The sequence below is a fragment of the Microtus pennsylvanicus genome, chromosome 12 (genome assembly GCF_037038515.1).
Source record: "Microtus pennsylvanicus isolate mMicPen1 chromosome 12, mMicPen1.hap1, whole genome shotgun sequence".
NCBI lineage: Eukaryota > Metazoa > Chordata > Mammalia > Rodentia > Cricetidae > Microtus > Microtus pennsylvanicus.
In genome coordinates this window covers 50,719,627-50,737,737 of record NC_134590.1, presented here as the reverse complement: position 1 = coordinate 50,737,737, position 18,111 = coordinate 50,719,627, and the positions used below count along the sequence as shown (strand labels likewise).

General features: G+C 38.3%; 1 pseudogene; it reads right to left on the bottom strand.

The window, feature by feature from the left end:
* Positions 1-564: 564 nt before the first annotated feature.
* Positions 565-17,786, bottom strand: LOC142832386 (putative ribosome biogenesis protein RLP24 pseudogene; annotated as a pseudogene).
* Between the last annotated feature and the right edge of the window lie 325 nt (positions 17,787-18,111).

The window sequence follows — 18,111 nt, the reverse complement described above, 5'->3', positions numbered from 1 at the left end:
CAGGCCAGATAACTACACCCTTTTATAATCTCCCTGAATGCATTTACACACTTGTAGAAACAGTAATATTCCTTCCCCCTGCCTTCTAGATCCAGCTGAAAGATAAAATTGTGACTGTGACATAAGATCTGTGTCTGTAGACAGAAAACAGCAAGGCTGATGGGGTAGGTGGCATGGGGAAAAGTCTATCCAACAAATAATGGAGATTTGCTGATGATGGTGCAATAGTTGAGTCTTTTTTGATGTAATCCCAGCTGAGGAATTGTGGTTACCTGAAACAACATTAGGAATGAGGAGGAAGATATATGTATGACAATCACTGTTAATTCTATAGATAAGTAGTCTTTCAAGTAGAATCCTTGTTTCTTTGAGTTGCTACAGAGAGAGGAAAGTGTAATAAAGCAATCGTATTTGTTGATCTGGAACCCCAGTGAAACTAGAGGAACCTACACGTAGCTTCTAGGATGGTCAGTTGATGAGAAAAATACTCTCTCTCTTTTTTTTTTTTTTGCAAGGAAAACATTACTTTATTACAAATTTCACACTAGAATGATAGTCAGTGCAGAAATGCTGCCTGGTGCCATTAAGCAAAGATTCAATCATTTTATGCCCAGGGTTCACAGCTTCATCTACACACAAACTTTCATGTTTCTGTGAGCATAACACAGTGAAGCAGAACATTGAGTTGAGACCTAATACCCGCAATGGATGCTTTTACAGGCTGCACTGTAGAGAAAAGCACGTGAGTAACCTTTGCCTGGGGGACATTATGTAACCAATCAATAACTTAGAGACCGACAGTCTCCACTGGTTTCCAGTGTGCACAGGGCTGGCTGCAGGTGGCACCATCAGGAAGTGCCCTCCATGTCCACATCCTCCTGTAACTGCTGTACCATTTTTTCCTCCAGCTGCTTTCCTTTGCCTGCAAGAGGAGCACAGAAATGATGGATATTCTGTTTGACTTCTTTGATATCCTGAACCTTCTGTAGCTCTTTGTTTTTCTTCAACCTGATCATTATAAACTTAGCCTGCCGTTTCTGTTTGATCTCTTCAACCCTCTTCATTGCATCAATAGTTTTATTCCATAGCTCTCACTGGTACTTCACAGGTTCGTTTCTAGGTTTTTCAAATTCAAATGAGTTGTCCACTGTGAGCTCCTTGCCAGCTGCCTTCCGGAAGGCTTTAGTCCACCTGACCTTGCGTAGATTCCGCTTCTTCTTGAAGTTTCTATGACACTTGGATTGGCAAAATTGGAACACCTTGCAGTCTTTGTGGAAGAACATCATGCCGTGGCCAGGGTAGATCGGCCCGGTACAGAAATAACATTTCTCGATCCTCGTGTTGACTCCGCGTGGGCCCCACCTTCCAGGCCAATTAGAAAAATTCTTTCCAATAAAAGAAATTAATACACATTCCTATATTTTAATTCATATGTTTAAATATAGTACAAGTTTACAATATTTAAGAATGACCTCGAAGAAAAATGCAATGACTTTGATTAGAAAAAATGGCAATAGGTCACAATGTGTAATGAAAAGTATAAGAAAATATTTAACCTTATCAATCTTACTGAGCAGTTGAACCTTGTGAAATCGTGATTATCTTGGTTGTTTTAGATACAGTTGGCATTCTACTGCATGGTGTCATATTTCATATTTGTCACAGTGGGATAAAACCATGTATAAAAATGGCATGCGGCAATGGGGATCATTTATAAAACTTTTGATCTAGTTGGTATATCTAAACTTTAGATATAAAATAAATATTTTGAAAATTCTTTATTAATGATACATTCCAAGTTGACCATGAGTTTGATTAAGTGATATTTCCAGAATATTTCAGAAAAAAAGAAGATTCTGAGAGAATGCCAAAGATAATATCCCCTGTCTCCCTCTAAGTCGAAAATGTTTCCTCTTAAAATATTTGGCCACAGAGAAAATTAGAATACATATATTTTCAGATCATTTAGTGGTTGTATATTTGTTATTTTGCTTCATATAACTGAATACAATTTGAATGTACACACTGTAGGATCGCTAAAAACTTAACATTAATTCATAAAGATTGGTACAAAATTGTTAATCACAGTATGATTAGTAAATGTTTGAATAATACTAAAATTAAAAACTATATACAAGCCTAGCCTTTAGTACTTAAAGTGCACAGTAAATACCATAATTAAAAATCTAAAATATTTGCATTATAATTAAGAAGTAACAAATCCCATCCATGCATTTTTCTAAGTTATTAAACATTTACCATGTTCTAGAACTGTCTTCATTGAATATTTTAATGCTTAAATGTCTATAATAAGAGAGTAAATAATAATATTGGAATTACAGCACTTATTTAAATCACAAATTTATTTTAGTGCAATAATTGATTCAATAAATATTCAAAATAAATATAGAGTAAGAAATAAAACAAAATAAGTTTTAAATTAAAATCCCCTTTCAATAATAATTTTTTTTAATTTCTAAATTTTGATCCTCAGTATGCTGTTCATTATATTTATAGACTTATAGACTTCTGTGTTTAAAGTGGGGAAAACTAAGTTATATAGCTAATAAATAATATAGCCCATACCCAGCTGAGGAATGGTTGACAATTGATAGTTGATAGAGGACAAAATGTTCCTTTAAGAGTATGGCCACCATCTGAAAGTACATGGACAGAACAAACTAGACTCAATGGCTAAAAAATCCACTACTGCTATTCACTAAACTAATGCAATTTCAAATTATATCATTATGCTTTGTACATCCAGATAAGTATAGATCTCAATTCTTACCCAAGAAACTTCCTTCTGCAACAGATAAAAACTATTGAAGAGATCCACAAATGTTCAAAATACAGAGAATGAGTGATTTTAGGGTGCCCAACCTCATCTGAGACATCGACAATGAAACCCTATACCAAAAGTTCAGAATAATTCATGGCAGAGGGAGCAGAATGACTGTCAGAACAGGGCACTTGACGCTAGGTAGCCTGTTCAAGACATGTTACATCTATGAAATCTCAACAACATGTTTGCCTAAATGAGGTCTGCATCATGATGATAGTTTTGAGATTCCAACATGGATGGGCACTATTTCACAAGTTCTCACCCACAGATGACTAATTATATAGGGAAAATGCCGCGCACTGCGCCCCCGTGTCTGTGCTCTGTGCGCTGGCACCCAGTTTGCGAGCTTCAGGCAAGGGGGCTGGAGGTTAAAATACACAAACACACACAGACAGAGAGACAGCGACATGGGTCATCCTTCAATTCAAGAATGCCCCCTTTATTGTGTTCAGGGGCAGATTATATAAAGATAGCCATGCCCCAGGCAAACCCACCAGAAACCACTCTCCTGCCATCAGGAACTCCTGAAGGTCTTGTGCTCAGAGCAGCTGTAGGCACTCAGATCAGGGGATTACAAGAAATTCAGGATCTGGGGTCTCACTGCTCCCAACAGTAAAATCCATTTTCTTCAAGGACAAGCTCTTTGATAGGTTTTCCAATCCCAAAGGCTCAGCCATAAATACATGTACATACACAATGCTAAATGGGTTTGATGGGTTATAAATAATTAAAAATTGTAATTAGGAAATAAGTCAAGAAATACAGAGGAAGTTCAATTGGGGAGACATGGAAAGAACTTGGAGTGGGAAGAGCATGAAATAGATATGGTATAAACATAGCATCCATGCATACAATTCCTTATAATGTTTTGACTTAAAAAAGTTATTTCATGAATATAAAGTGTACATGGACTCACACGAGCAAATACACATGAGCATGCTCACACATGCACATGCATGAATGATGTGAGATTCCCCTCTAAATGCTGTGAATACAGTTGATTAAGGTATAAAACTGCTTTGGTCTCTTGCAGCACAGAATAGGGCAAGGTGGGAATTCCAAGAATAGAGAGTAGGCAGAGTCAGGTAGAAGCTATGTAGCCACCAAAGGAGACAGACACTGAATGCTGGACAGAAACTTAACGGTAGGCCACAACCACATGGCGATACACAGATGAATAGAAATGGGTTACTTTAAGATACAAGAGCTAGCTAGAAATATGCATAAACTATTGGTCAAACAGTATTACATTGAATATAGCTTCTGAATAATTATTCAGGTCTGGGTGTTGATGAATGAACGAGCGGCCTTTTGCCAACACGTGCACATACATACACTGAAATCATTTTTTTTTTTGCCAGGGAAATCACTAAGACACTGAACATAGAGATTTACCCACTTGAGAAGCATTGGGAATTCAGTTATCTGAACCAGCTAATGCCTAACAGACAATAGCATCATTTTATATTCGTTAATGAATGGGTTCAAGTAGGAAGAACTAAGATGAGGACTACTGCTTATCTCAGATTCCATGATTTCTGTGAAATTAATTTTCAGTCTCAAAATTATCAGGTTCCTAATATTATCTGTTCATCTCTTTCAAACACAGAATTGCTTCCCTTGGTCCCCAGTGTGGGAAAGAGTCTGTGAAAATAGGGGGCTATACTCATAGGAGGAAGAGAGATGCAACAAAATCCAGTGTGCAAACTGTCTGTCACGTCATTGGAAGGGTTAGAATACAGTTGGATGGTAGCCTTGGGAAAACTGAGATTGAAATAGTGAGTAAGGCACAGTTAACACACTCTAGCCACTCAAAGAGGTTATTAGTAAATTAGAAACACTCAGCCAGAATAAACACATTGATCAATGTCATTAGATATGTCTATGTCACATTGGTCCTATTTCATCATGATAGGAAACTGCCCAAACTTTTAATGTGAAGACTCTTGAGTATTCATGAGACACTCAATTTGTGGCGCTATACACAGTGGTGTACTGAAGGGATAGGAATGGTGCCATTTGGGGAATTTTAATTCTGTGAGTACAGTGAGAAATGTCTCTGAGAACATCTCATGAATTTATAACCAGTCCCAATCAGTTTTATTAGAAACCAGCTGTTTACTGATCTGCGTGAGAGAGAAAAAAACGCGAATTAGAGAACCTTTAAGAAAAGGGATGGCACATTAAGATGAGGCAGGACCAAGAACACTGCATCAAGGCTGAGCAAGGCATCCCACCATAGGGAACAGTCTATAAAAAGCCAGCTCATGCATCCGAGTCCCACTGCCAGGTGCCCCTCAAACAGACCAAGCTACACAACTGTCACCCACAAGCAGAGGGCCTATGGGTTCCCACTAGCTTGGATCTACTGTCTCTTGACATCCTGTGACCTGTCGCCTTACTCATATAATTTTTTCTCCCTCTCTTTGACTTGACTTCCAGATGCTGGCCTCATGCTTGGCTGTGAATCTATGCATCTGCTTTCATCAATAACTGGATGAAGATTCTATGAGTGCTTTCACCTAATTATAGGGAAAGGCCAGTTTAAGCACCGTCTTCACTATTACTAGGAGTGTTAGTTGAGGTCATCTTTGTGGATTCCTAGGAACTTTCCTAGAACAAGCTTTCTCCCTAATCTTATAATTGTTTACCCTGTAGGAGGAGTGGATGAGGGCGGTGGGTTGGGGAGGAAGTGGCAGGGAAGCAGGAGAAGAGGAAAGAAGGGAAACTGTGGTGCTCACGTAAAATGAATAAAAATTAAAATAAAAGAGAAAGGGGCGGAAGTCTACATCTCTGGGAGCTGATGCTTTCTGGTGCTGCTGTTGACAAAGAACTCCCCCTTTTTTAATCAACTCAGTTTACTCACATTCCACCATAATGAACAGACCAAGATCAATCTTAAAACATGACACTGACAATGTAAATAAATGGAGACAGTATTTCTAAATTAAAGGAGATTGCAACTTGGCATAAACTAGAAATAACAGAGAAATAGCACTGCTGGCAGCACTTGAATAAAAGTTTGAAGTTTACCAGATATTGTAGAATAATACTCTCAGAAATATTATATTGAAAAGATATTGATTTCAATAATTGTGTTTGACGAAGTTTTAGATTTATTTGTGTGTGTGTGTGCATAACTTGTATGGGGGGTATTGACAGACTTGAGATGTATGTGTCAGATTGCCAAGAACTTGACTGACAGTTTGTTGTGAGCCGTGATGTGGGTGCCAGGAACCAAACCTGGGTGTTCTAAACGAGTGGGAGGTGCTCTTAAGTGAATAATATATATATATATATATATATATATATATATATATATATATATATATAAAACTCCAAGTATATTGTTTAAAAATACATTGAACCAATTATATAAAATATCAAGAAATAATTAGTGGATATAGCTTAGAAGTTTAGAAACATATTTAAATCATCTTTCCTATTGTGCATAAGAAAAAATTCAAAGTTCACAGGCGATCTCATTAGCTATCATTTGAAATGAAATCTTGAAAGTCTGACATTTTCAAATATCTGCTTTGCTATTTCCCATAGCAAAATGAGGTTTGAAAATGACATGCTTGAACCAAGAGAGGAAGGGACTGTGGGTTTTGTGGCTTTCAAATTGTAGAAGGGGAAGTCATTGTCCAAAGCCATAGTCATGACTTCTCAGGCAGGAAGACTCTGGTGGTACTTAATCTAAGGCGAAGACACAGGAAGTATTTGCCATTCCTCTTTGATTTTATTCTTGTCTACAAGCAAGCTGTGGAGAGTATATGGGAAAATACAGGAAAGGAAACCCATCTTACAATGCAAAGCCTGATTCACAGTGTCATAAAGCCATGTTTGAAATGAACACCAAGGTTGTGTACCAGGTGTAAAAAAGCAGTTGTCACATAGCTATGGTGGCAATCAGTTACCTGACATCTGGCAAAAAGACTGGGGTGAGCCACTGAATTTGATTTCTTCACTTTCACTGAATATTTATGCTTAGCACCTAAATTTTAAGCACAGGATAGTTTCTGGAAATGTACTCTTCTTTAAGAAGCTGTTTCATTTGTGTACAGGAAACATCTGGAGCAAGAGAAATGGATTTACTGGCTTCCCAGACATATGACATCTGTACTATTTTGTTAAGGAACTGCAGTGAGTGGTTAGGCCTTATTTGAGGGTTCTCCTAAATGTATGTGTCTTTGCCAGCATTTCTCAGAATCTAGCCTGGAAGAGGATAAAAGATACCACAAAACACATGTCATTAAAGTGAACAGTGTCTCAAATTCAGTACCTGGAATAAAGAAAAATGTATTTAAAGTTAAATAACACTTACAATATGCTACTGTTATTAAAGAAATCCTTTATTTCAACATACTTTGGATAAATATAATTTATTAATTGAACTTGGTCTATGGTTTTGGTCTCTGCTTTCAGATAATCTACTTCAAATGAAATCAGGAATCAAAATAATTACCTCAAAATAGTGTTTTTTTGTTTAAAATGATTTATTGGGAGCTCATTGCATGACACTCCATAAACATAATTTTTTAGTTTATAAAGACTCCATATTAATGATTACTACATTGGCATTAAAGATAAAATACTTAAAATAATGAATACCTTTTGCTTTGTTGAACAAAAAAAGAAGGACCTACAATATTATCAATGAAAATATATCAAAAGTAGAGTAATATTTAATTAACTTTTATATGCAAATAGAAAGTAGTCTTGTGATATTTAAGATTAATGTGGTGAGGTATTATTGAACTAAGTAAAATTATTTTCTTAGACAGTAAGTAAAATGAGTGGGCTCACTCTATATTAACAGTACTTTCCTACTACAGAGACATAAAACTATGGGTGTGTGTGTGTGTGTGTGTGTGTGTGTGTGTTTGTGTCTGTGTTAATCTTCATAGTAAACTTGACTAGACATAGAATCACCTAGAAGACCACCCTCTGGTGTAACATGAGGGCCTGCTTGTTGGGTTTCTGTCTTGCCCAGTTCCCACAGCCAGTAAACCTCCAAAGAAAGTCTACATTACACAGAGAGTCTACATTGATGATAAACTGATTAGCCCATTAGCTCAGGCTTCATATTAGCTCTTATAAATTATATTAGCCCATTATTTTAGTCTATGTTAGCCACATGGCTCAGTACCTTTCTTAGCAGGGAAGGTCACATCCTGCTTCTTCTTCAGTGGTCTGGGCAGGACTGGGGGTGGGGTGGGGAATGGGCTTCCTCTTTCCTAGAATTCTCCTGTTCTCATTGCCTCGCCTCTACTTCCTGTCTTTTTGACCCACCTGGCCAATCAGCGTTTATTTAAAACATGATTGACAGAATACAGACAATTCTCCCGCAGCACTCTGGGAGTATCTTTGAGGATGTTTCTATAGAAGTTTAACTGAGAAGACGTACTCTGAATAGGGCAGCACCATTCATGGTTCTGGACTGAAGGGGAAAAACAGAGGAATCCAGCTAAGCTGAATGTCTTAGTCATTGTTCCATTGTTGTGAAGAGATAGCATGACGAGGCAACTCTTACGAAAAGGAAGCATTTAATTGGGGGCTTGATTACAGTTTCAGAGTCTTAGTCCATGATCATGATGGAGGGGAGTAAGGGGTGTCTTGCACACAGGCAAGGAGGAAGTTTCTGAGAGCTGCACCCTGATCTGTAGTCAGACAGTCAGAAAGAAAGCCTGTGACACACTTCCTCCAACAATAGCACACCTCCTAATCTTTCTCAAATAGTGCCTCTCTCTGTTGACTAAGCATTTAACTGTGAGTTTATAGAGGCCATACTTATTTAAACCACCACACACTAGTATTATGCATCTGCTTCCTGACTTGCATACAATGTGACTTTGACTGCTTTTCTCACTGACAAGTCAAGTCCTCCTCTTTCCTTCACTCCTTCCCGGTTATAATGTTCTATATCAACAGACTGTGATGCCAAATAAACTCTGCTTTCCTTAAGCTTCTTCTTGGTTGCTACATGGTCACAGCAACACAGTAACAAGCAGAGTGAGTGTTGGAGGGCAGATTTGTTTACAAAAGACAGTTTCCCCAAGGAGTATTCTCAGTATTAGGTGTGTTCTTTTTGAATTCATTTTAAGAATTTTTATGGCTGTAGGAATCAGACTTCTGTAGGGGAATGTGTTACAGCTATGGAATGGTGAAGATATCCTCACTTTTCTCGAAGCCAGGCTATACTTAGAGTCTCAACAGAACAGCTCTGGAGAGGTAGAGCCTCCACAGGACATCTCCAAGGCTGAAGCCACAAAAGGACACCTCAGCCCTGGAGGGAAAGTGTCCTGACTTACTTTGAAGCCAGGCTATCAGAAGGTAGGGTGTGGTGGGGGTGGTCTACCCACAGGATATAGCAATCCCACTCTTTTAAAATTTTTTTATTAATTTTATTGAGCTACACATTTTTCTCTTCTCCCTTCCTACTCCTCTGGAGAGCCGCTACAATTGAGATCTGCTCTGTTCCCTTAAGGGGATGTCCTAGCAGAGCTATCCACTTCTTCTTCCACCCAATATACTGCTTCTTTTGTTAGCACTCTGCTAAAGGAGAAGCTGCTGCAGAAATATAATAATCTCCTCAGGCTCCGCCAAAATTTTGTTACTTTTTCTGCCTGCCTTGCTCACCCCGCTTTTCGAAATGTCCAGCAAAGTTATTCTTTCTTCTCAGCTTTTTTATTTATTTATTTATTTATTAAAGATTTCTGCCTCCTCCCCGCCACTGCCTCCCATTTCCCTTTCCCTCCCCCAATCAAGTCTTCCTCCCTCATCAGCCCGAAGAGCAATCAGGGTTCCCTGACCTGTGGGAAGTCCAAGAACCACCCACTTCCTTCCAGGTCTAGTTAGGTGAGCATCCAAACTGCCTAGGCTCCCCCAAAGCCAGTACGTGCAGTAGGATCAAAACCCAGTGCCATTGTTCTTGAGTTTTCAGTAGTCCTCATTGTCTGCTATGTTCAGCGAGTCCGGATTTATCCCATGCTTTTTCAGACCCAGGCCAGCTGGCCTTGGTGAGTTCCCTATAGAACATCCCCCTTGTCTCAGTGTGTGGGTGCACCCCTAGCGGTCCTGAGTTCCTTGCTTGTGCTCTCTCTCCTTCTGCTCCTGATTTGGACCTTGGGATTTCAGTCTGGTGCTCCAATGTGTGTCTCTGTTTCTGTCTCCTTTCATTGCCTGATGAAGGTTAATATCCAGGAGGATGCCTATATTTTTTTCTTTGGTTTCACCTTCTTATTTAGCTTCTCTAGGATCACGAATTATAGGCTCAATGTCCTTTATTTATGGCTAGAAACCAATTATGAGTGAGTACATCCCATGTTCCTCTTTTTGGGTCTGGCTTACCTCACTCAGGATAGTGTTTTCTATTTCCATCCATTTGCATGCAAAATTCAAGAAGTCATTGTATTTTACTGCTAAGTGGTACTCTAATATGTATATATTCCATACTTTCTTCATCCATTCTTCCATTGAAGGGCGTCTAGGTTGTTTCCAGTTTCTGGCTATTACAAACAATGCTGCTATGAACATAGTTGAGCATATACTTTTGTTGTATGATAGGGCATCTCTAAGGTCATGCTCAACTTCCTTAGTGATCAGGGAAATGCAAATCAAGACAACTTTAAGATACCATCTTACACCTGTCAGAATGGCTAAAATAAAAAACACCAATGATAGCCTTTGCTGAAGAGGTTGTGGAGAAAGGGGTACACTCATCCATTGCTGGTGGGAATGCAAACTTGGGCAACCACTTTGGAAAGCAGTGTGGCGGTTTCTCAGGAAATTCGGGATCCACCTACCCCTGAACCCAGCAATACCACTCTTGGGAATATACCCAAGAGATGCTCTATCTTCTCAGCTTTGTTCAGATCCTTTAAGGGAACATCTCAGCAAGATTTTTTTAGCCCAATCCCTTAGGGAATATCCCAACCAGATTCTTCGATTTTGTCCTGGCGAATGAAGATGGTCACCCAAGACTCTGAGAAAGGCATTTACTTGGGAAGGAGGAGTCCAGGAGAGTGGCTGCCTCTGACAGTGAGGGGTAAAGGATGGCCTCCCACTGAACAGGCAGAGATGCTTATACAGGGCTCCTTGGTGGTGTGGGGGCAAGGGAGTTTTTCCTGGGAGAAGAGGAATTGGTTTATTTTCCCTATTCAGGGATTGGTTAGTTTAGTTGGTCAGGGGCAGAGATGGCTCTGATCTCAAGGCCAAACTCTGTTTCTTTCACTGGTACTTTTTAGCCTTTTGACTTTTAGGGTCAGCAAACATTTCTTTCACTGACTGATTCTAAGGACAAAGTGTGTTTCTTTGGCACTGGTTTATGAGTCAGGGCATGTTTCTTTGGTCCTGAGTTCCAGGGTAAAGATGTTTCTTTCCCTGGCTCAGGTCTCAGATCCAGGCTGTGTTTCTTTCACTGGCTTTGGGTTTAGAATTGGTGTTCAGTGATTGGTTGATTTCCTGCTTCAGTTGGCCATTTACTCTACAACTTTCATGGGCAGAAAAAAAAAGGAGAAACTTTTCAAAGTTATATAAATCGATAATTAAATAAATGAGCTCGTGTACTGCAGAAGGAAAAGGACAAAGAACTGCAGAAGAAATCCAAATGTTTGACCCGACAGAACACTATCTAGAAATGTTATGTTGGCTAGTTTTATGTCAACTTGACATAAGCTAGAGTCATTTTAGAAGACAGACAGTCAGTTGAAAAATTGTCCCCACCAATTGACCTGTGGGCTAGCCTATGTTTCATTTTCTTGATTGATTATTGATGTGGAACTGCAACCACTGGGCTGGTGATCCTGGGTATTATAAAAAAGCAAGCTGAGCAAGATATGAGGAACAAGCAGGAAGCAGCAGGAAGCAGGACTTTGGACGGCCATCTTTCAAAAAATGACAGGGAAACTTCTTTTTTAAAAAATTTTGATTTTTATTGAGCTCTACATTTTTCTCTGCTTCCCTCCCTACCTTTTCCCTCCCCTTCTACCCTCTCTCAAGGTCCCCATGCTTCAATTTACTAAGGAGATCTTGTCTTTTTCTACTTCCCATGTAGATTCGATCTATGTATGCCTCTCTTAGGGTCCGCATTGTTGTCTTTGTTCTCTGGGATTGTGATTTGTGGGTTGGTTTTCTTTATTTTTTTGTATAAAAACCTCTTATGAGTGAGTACATATGATAATTGAAGCTTCTTAAGTATGAAAGCTTGGCCTTAGCTTTGGCTTTTTCCCAAGTGGCTCTTGCAATTTAAACTAACCCATCTACATTCTGACACGTTACTTGTCAGAATAATTGTTAGATATACAGATGTATAAATGTGCCATGTACTACTCCAAAGCTATAGTAATTTAATTTCTTTTGAGCTCTTGCTTTATTTTTTTTAGTTAGAAATATAAGTAAAATATTGGATATGGATTAGCAATGTAAAATATGCCTAGGTCACATAAATAAAGATAATTTTTATTTGATTATATTAGAGCATATCAAATATGCATAAAATTCCATCATAAAACTAAACAGTTTATATCATAACTCAAAAAAAATGATTAAAAAACAGTTTTTCATGCTGTGGGAAAGATGGATCTCAGACACAAACACACACACAAAGACACACATACATACACCTTGTGTGGTGTGAAAGAAGAAAGCAAATTTCAGTCAAATAATTCTAACAAAGAAAAGAAAATTGTTTTAAAAAAAAGCAAGAGGAATATACAATATGAAATAATAAAGAGAGGAAAAAAGCCACTTCCTAGTAAGCTTTGATCTCTTCATATAACTTTGCAGACACTTAAGACTGTGGTTTAGCATAAGGCTGAGTTCTCACGAGGACTGGAGAGACAGTGGAGAAAGTAAAAATAAACAGTAAGAGAGAAAGTGACCCTAGGGTAAATTTACAATTGCTCCACCCTAGTTGCTAAATTGGTTTGTGGCCTTTTGATAGTTCCATGGCTTCTCAAGTCTTCAATGATGACCTTTATCCAATCACACAGGGCATGACGCATTCAGTCTTGTGGTTCTAAGGCTTACACCAGAGCCCAGAGCTGGCCTCCGCCCTTCCTCCTTTTGGGGATATAGAAGTCAGTGGCAAGAAGAAATGGGCACAGCATAACTAGGAGGTTTTTCTTTTAATTCTACAAATTTCTTTAATCCACTAGTCAGGAAAATGAAATTATCAAGTACAGAGACAAATTGTGGTAGGCTTCAATATCTTGTGTTTTCTACTGATCTTGACCCATCGTCAACTGTGTTTAGTTGTTCTTGTCTGTTTTTCAAATTCACCTGTGATGAAATATTTCAGAAAACCAAATGCTTAATGCACTGATTCTGATTCAGTAAGCTTTCACCAAGATGCTATTGTGTGTTGTGCACCAGAAAATTCATGGAGCAAACAGCTGAAAAAAGGAAAGACTTGTTTTATGTATATAGAATGAATATTTACTTCTTTTGGAGAATGTAAAGTTTCAAATAAATGAACTGGTAAGGAGTTCACAAAATCATATCAGCTTAGTTAAAGCCTTATATTCACTTTTTATAAGTAATAATCTCTATGTGGCCTAATATACCTCACAGTGCATCTTTGTCTATTTTTCTCATTGTTATGGTCTTAGTAGTGGACTTCTTGAATTGTTTAAGAATAAAATTAATTAGCACATGTGAAATACTTAGATTATTGCACACTGGCCATCAGTGGAAACGTGTTCAAGTGTTGGAAATATTACTTGTTCCAGGAAACTAACTGTAGTGAGAACTGACACCTTCACCATGAGATAAGGCCATTTTGAGTAAACAAGTTCCTTTCCTTGGGCTCTACCTCTCTTGATATCTCTTAAGACACCACTTTTGTTTGTAGAAAGGAAATCATATTGATGTGTAGATTAAGGAAATATAGGTGGAATTTCCAAAAAGAAAGTGTCTTTGTGTGTGTGTGTGCTTCCTGGTGATAAAACTAGTCTAGACACTACAAATTTGTGGAATGAAATATAGTTGCTTATGACAGAAAATCTAGTCAAGCTGACACAACAATAGCATCTTTTTATCACTTACTGCTCAGTGCGTTCTAGAACACAAAGCGTTAAATGCTAACAATATGACTCTGGGAGTGAATTCTATAATTTCAAATATTTACACAGCATAGAAAATAAAATGGCATAAACTCATCCATGAAGATGTGAATCAGGATGCTAAGCAGGGAAGAAGCAAGAAGAGTGCTAAACTGTGCGTACTTGGCCAGATTTCTTGCTTACCAATGGAACCAGAATAGACACTTTTAAGTGCATATCCTACTCCATATTTTTGGAAATATTAGATGACAGAAAAGATATGAGTCACATTCTTTACCCAGACATTATAAAACTGTTATTCTCGAGAGAAATATAAACAATGTATTGTGCATGTCTAATATCTGGAAGAAAAACTTGAGGGCAAAATCAAAATGTTGCATATTTTAAATAAGTAAACTCTGAATTAGTATCAGGTAAGAAGATATAACTGCTAAAATGATACATGAATAAATTCACACCAAAACATGATTTATCATGTTCATTGTTCACAAACAAGGAAGTGGGTTTTATAACTGAATTTGATTGTTAAACTAAGTATTTGTTTCAGTTATAGGCAGGAAGTCTTGGTCAATAATTGAAAACTATAGGGATTTGAACTGCAGATAGGAGCTTCATAACAACTTCACTTACACAAATCTAGTTGATATCTTGGAAGGACACAGGCAGGATTGGGCAGGTCATTTAATCAGTTGAACTGACAAATGCCTCCCACCTAAGCAAACAGGAAATTTTCATTAATTACCACTCCTCAAGTCTTTGTTAATATCTACTAATCCTTCCTTTACAGGAAAACAAATGTGGCCCATTCAGAAGATTACATATTCGTAAGTTAAAAACCTAGTGACGCTTTTTAAACCTGTTTTTAACATGGCTTTATAAATAGAATGATTAAATGTTGACTAGAAGTACAATTATTATGTCTTGTCTATTTCTTTAAATCAGATTTAACTGTAGAAAATTAACTAGAAACGTCAGAAAATGAATAAATGTACTATGAATTGGAAGGAAATCAAGTCTTAAAAGGCTACAACATGTGTAAACAGAAGACTGTGCTATTTATGAAAATGGCCTCCATAATTTTGTTGCCAAGCACATGTGCCTGTATTCAGAGGGTACAAAAACATTTAACTCTGGGCCACATGTAGGAATTAACCTGCCATCTCTTCCAGAGGCCCTTCCATGTGTGAGCAGTGAGGTCATACCACTATTTTTTGAGACTTCATACACTATGTAATGACATTTGATATTGCTAAGACATGGCTGCTCTGGAAGCATTAAGGTGTTGCAGCAGAGAAGTGCATTGTGTTTGATGAGTCAGGCTCAACAAATTCATGGGCAATCTCAATACTGTAAGAGAAAAATAGAACAGGATCAAGTAACAGAGGCTTGTGAAGAGAGAAAGTTCTCATGCAGGCACAAGATCACTTCCACTTTGCTAAAAATGAGGAGGACTTAAACACACACAGGTTTCTGCACGGTTCGAGTCATCTTCCTTAGCTCGAGGTCTGGATCAAATGGTATTCTGCTACCACTTCCGACAGAGAAAAGGCACTTTCCATCCGTGAGTAACTTTGCAAAATGAATAATGTCTAAACAGTGCAGCCTCTTCTAAGTTATCCTGAGGTTTGGACACACACCAAAAAGGAAGTTCAAGAATAAACATGACCAAGGCAAAGAATTGGATGAGAAATCCTCAGAACGTTTGGAGTAGGAAAAGGAAAAAAAAACAAAGTGAAACATGAGTATATCCAGAAAATCCAGTTCATTTATGTAACCTGCAGTGATTGGAAGAGATTTGCTGGCTTTTGTGCACAAATCCTCCAAGAAGAGAACAGACACACCTCGGGAAGGAGATCCTTACCAGGAAACGTACGTGCAACCATCTTCATAAATCCACAATTTTTAAGCTGGTTGTGCTTCTGTCCCCATTAGCACTGCACTGCTCTGCCCTCTGTACACTGCTTTTCATGTCAGAATGCACGGAGACCTTTTAAAAGATGTTTTGGCTATGTGCTGGAAATAGTTGGGTTGTGCCTTCTTCTGTTCCTTCCTATTCTCTCTCTCCTTTTCTTTCCCTTCCTTCTCTTCTCTCTAGAAACTCAAAGAAGAATGGAGTTACTTGGCACTCATTTCCCACATAGAGCAGGATCTGTCTCTGTTCTCTCCACATTTATCTACCTGCAATTGTACGAATCACAGAACCAGCCTGCACTGGGACCTTTATTTTAAGGTGGGGGTATTTTTAATGCAGCAATGCTGGATCCCTTCAACCTGTTATAGTCTTGAAAAAAAACTTAGATGCTCAAATCAAATTGTAAAGGCAATCATATTTTAACTTGTCTGTGTTGACTCAACACAGCAGAAGACAGAAGAGGCAGGATTTTCTTTTTCTGGCAGATGGAACTTCCCCACAGTAGTCACTGGGTCAGGATATTTCCAACAAAGCCAGGAGTGGGTAAGGAAGCCTAAGGCATGATAAAGGGGGTTTCTCTGGAATGCAGGGGTACACACTCACCAACAGGATTCCCAAAATGAGACTTTGTTCTAACTATGTGAATAGACAAAGACAAAACTTAATGGGCTATTTTATGACATTAAATTCCACAAGTAAACAAAGCCCAAACAGACCTGGAAAATTGCATATCTCTCTATTCCAGAACATTTCTGCTAAAAGAGCTCACCAGAGATCGGCTGTGTCCTTTGTCACAGACATGATTGATTTGTGTATACACAGGGAGGTGGTAAGGAAGGAAGCTGGAGGTCTTTGGGCAAAGGAATGAATTTCTCAGACTGAAACATCTGACTTCAAAAATATCTTCCATTCAACACTTGGTGAGCAGGTGCAAGTTGTTCAGCCTCTGTGAGTCAGGTTTTCTTAGTGAAAATCTGAACTGTATCAATGCTCTATATACCTATATTCATGCCCAAAGTAGATATAGTAATGAGAAATAAGTATAAGAAATAAAAACTGATAAACTAGGGTTTTTGTTATGATTATTGTGTATATTACTTTAATGTCATGTAGTGTCATTACTGTAGGTCATCAGCTTCAGAGGAAAGAGAAGAACAAAGTACTGATTGAAGGGAGTATTTGTCTTGAATCTTCACTGGCCTGCCTTTTAATGTTAAAGCTGAGGTTAAGTTAGCAGAATTGCCTGCAATTCAATTGTCTCTCTGTAGCCTGTGACAAATAATACCTGAATTAAAATATTGAATTCTCTCATCAAATTGCTCATCTCAGAAACTCATTAGTAATAACATTATATAGTTCAATCCTTAGCTTCTGTTTCCAAACAAAAACACCAAAGAATAAAGACATCCCAAGGCAACATCTTTTTATAACATTTGGGGGGACAAAACATAAAGATTTCTCTTTCCTATGAGTGATTTACTGTGGTTTGCCCAGTGGGAATGCGCTAAGGGCAATCATTTTGTTTTCCTCGGTTGAAGCTATTAGCTATAATTGCTTTTGTTAATAATGCTTTACTTATTATAATCAAAGCTCAATTTTTCTACTTATGCCCTGGGGCCAGTTTGCAGAGGCACAATTTATAAATGGATGAAAAACAATTAATGATCTTATCAACAAAGTGCTATGCAATCTCCAAATACAACATCACGTGTGACGCATCAAATAAAATCATGGAACTTAGACAATGTTGTGGGCTCTCCCAGGAATGACAACAAACACATTTCAGTAGTAGAGGGGGGAAAATTCCTTAAAGGGAATTCAGCCCCTAGGTTTAAGAGAGGATGTCCCTACTAACCAAATGAAGGTCAGGTTCAACTTTTGTGTCTCCTGTGGGACGACTATCTTCAAAGACAGAAACGACAATAGCATAAAGAGAAGGCTGTTCCAACGGTCCTGTCACCATTACTCTTCAGAGATCCTTTGCAAGGAAGGCCAGACTCAGTAGAATCCCTTCCTATCACTCAGACACTACTTTGGTCCTGAATGCCCCTCACTCCTGGCCATAGCAGCTTCCTGTAACATGCCTCCTGGTTTCTATGCAGAGCTTTTAACTTGCTCTGGGCTTTGGCTGGAATACCATCTCTGTAGATATTCTTGTAGTTCGACAGCTCTGAAATAAGGAATATTGATCCTGTTTCTAAGCTGCTTTGAAAAACACGTTTTAATGATGTGGCTATCACAAACAGCTGAAGAATGCATCCAGTACCTGCTTTGTGTCCTCAGCTATA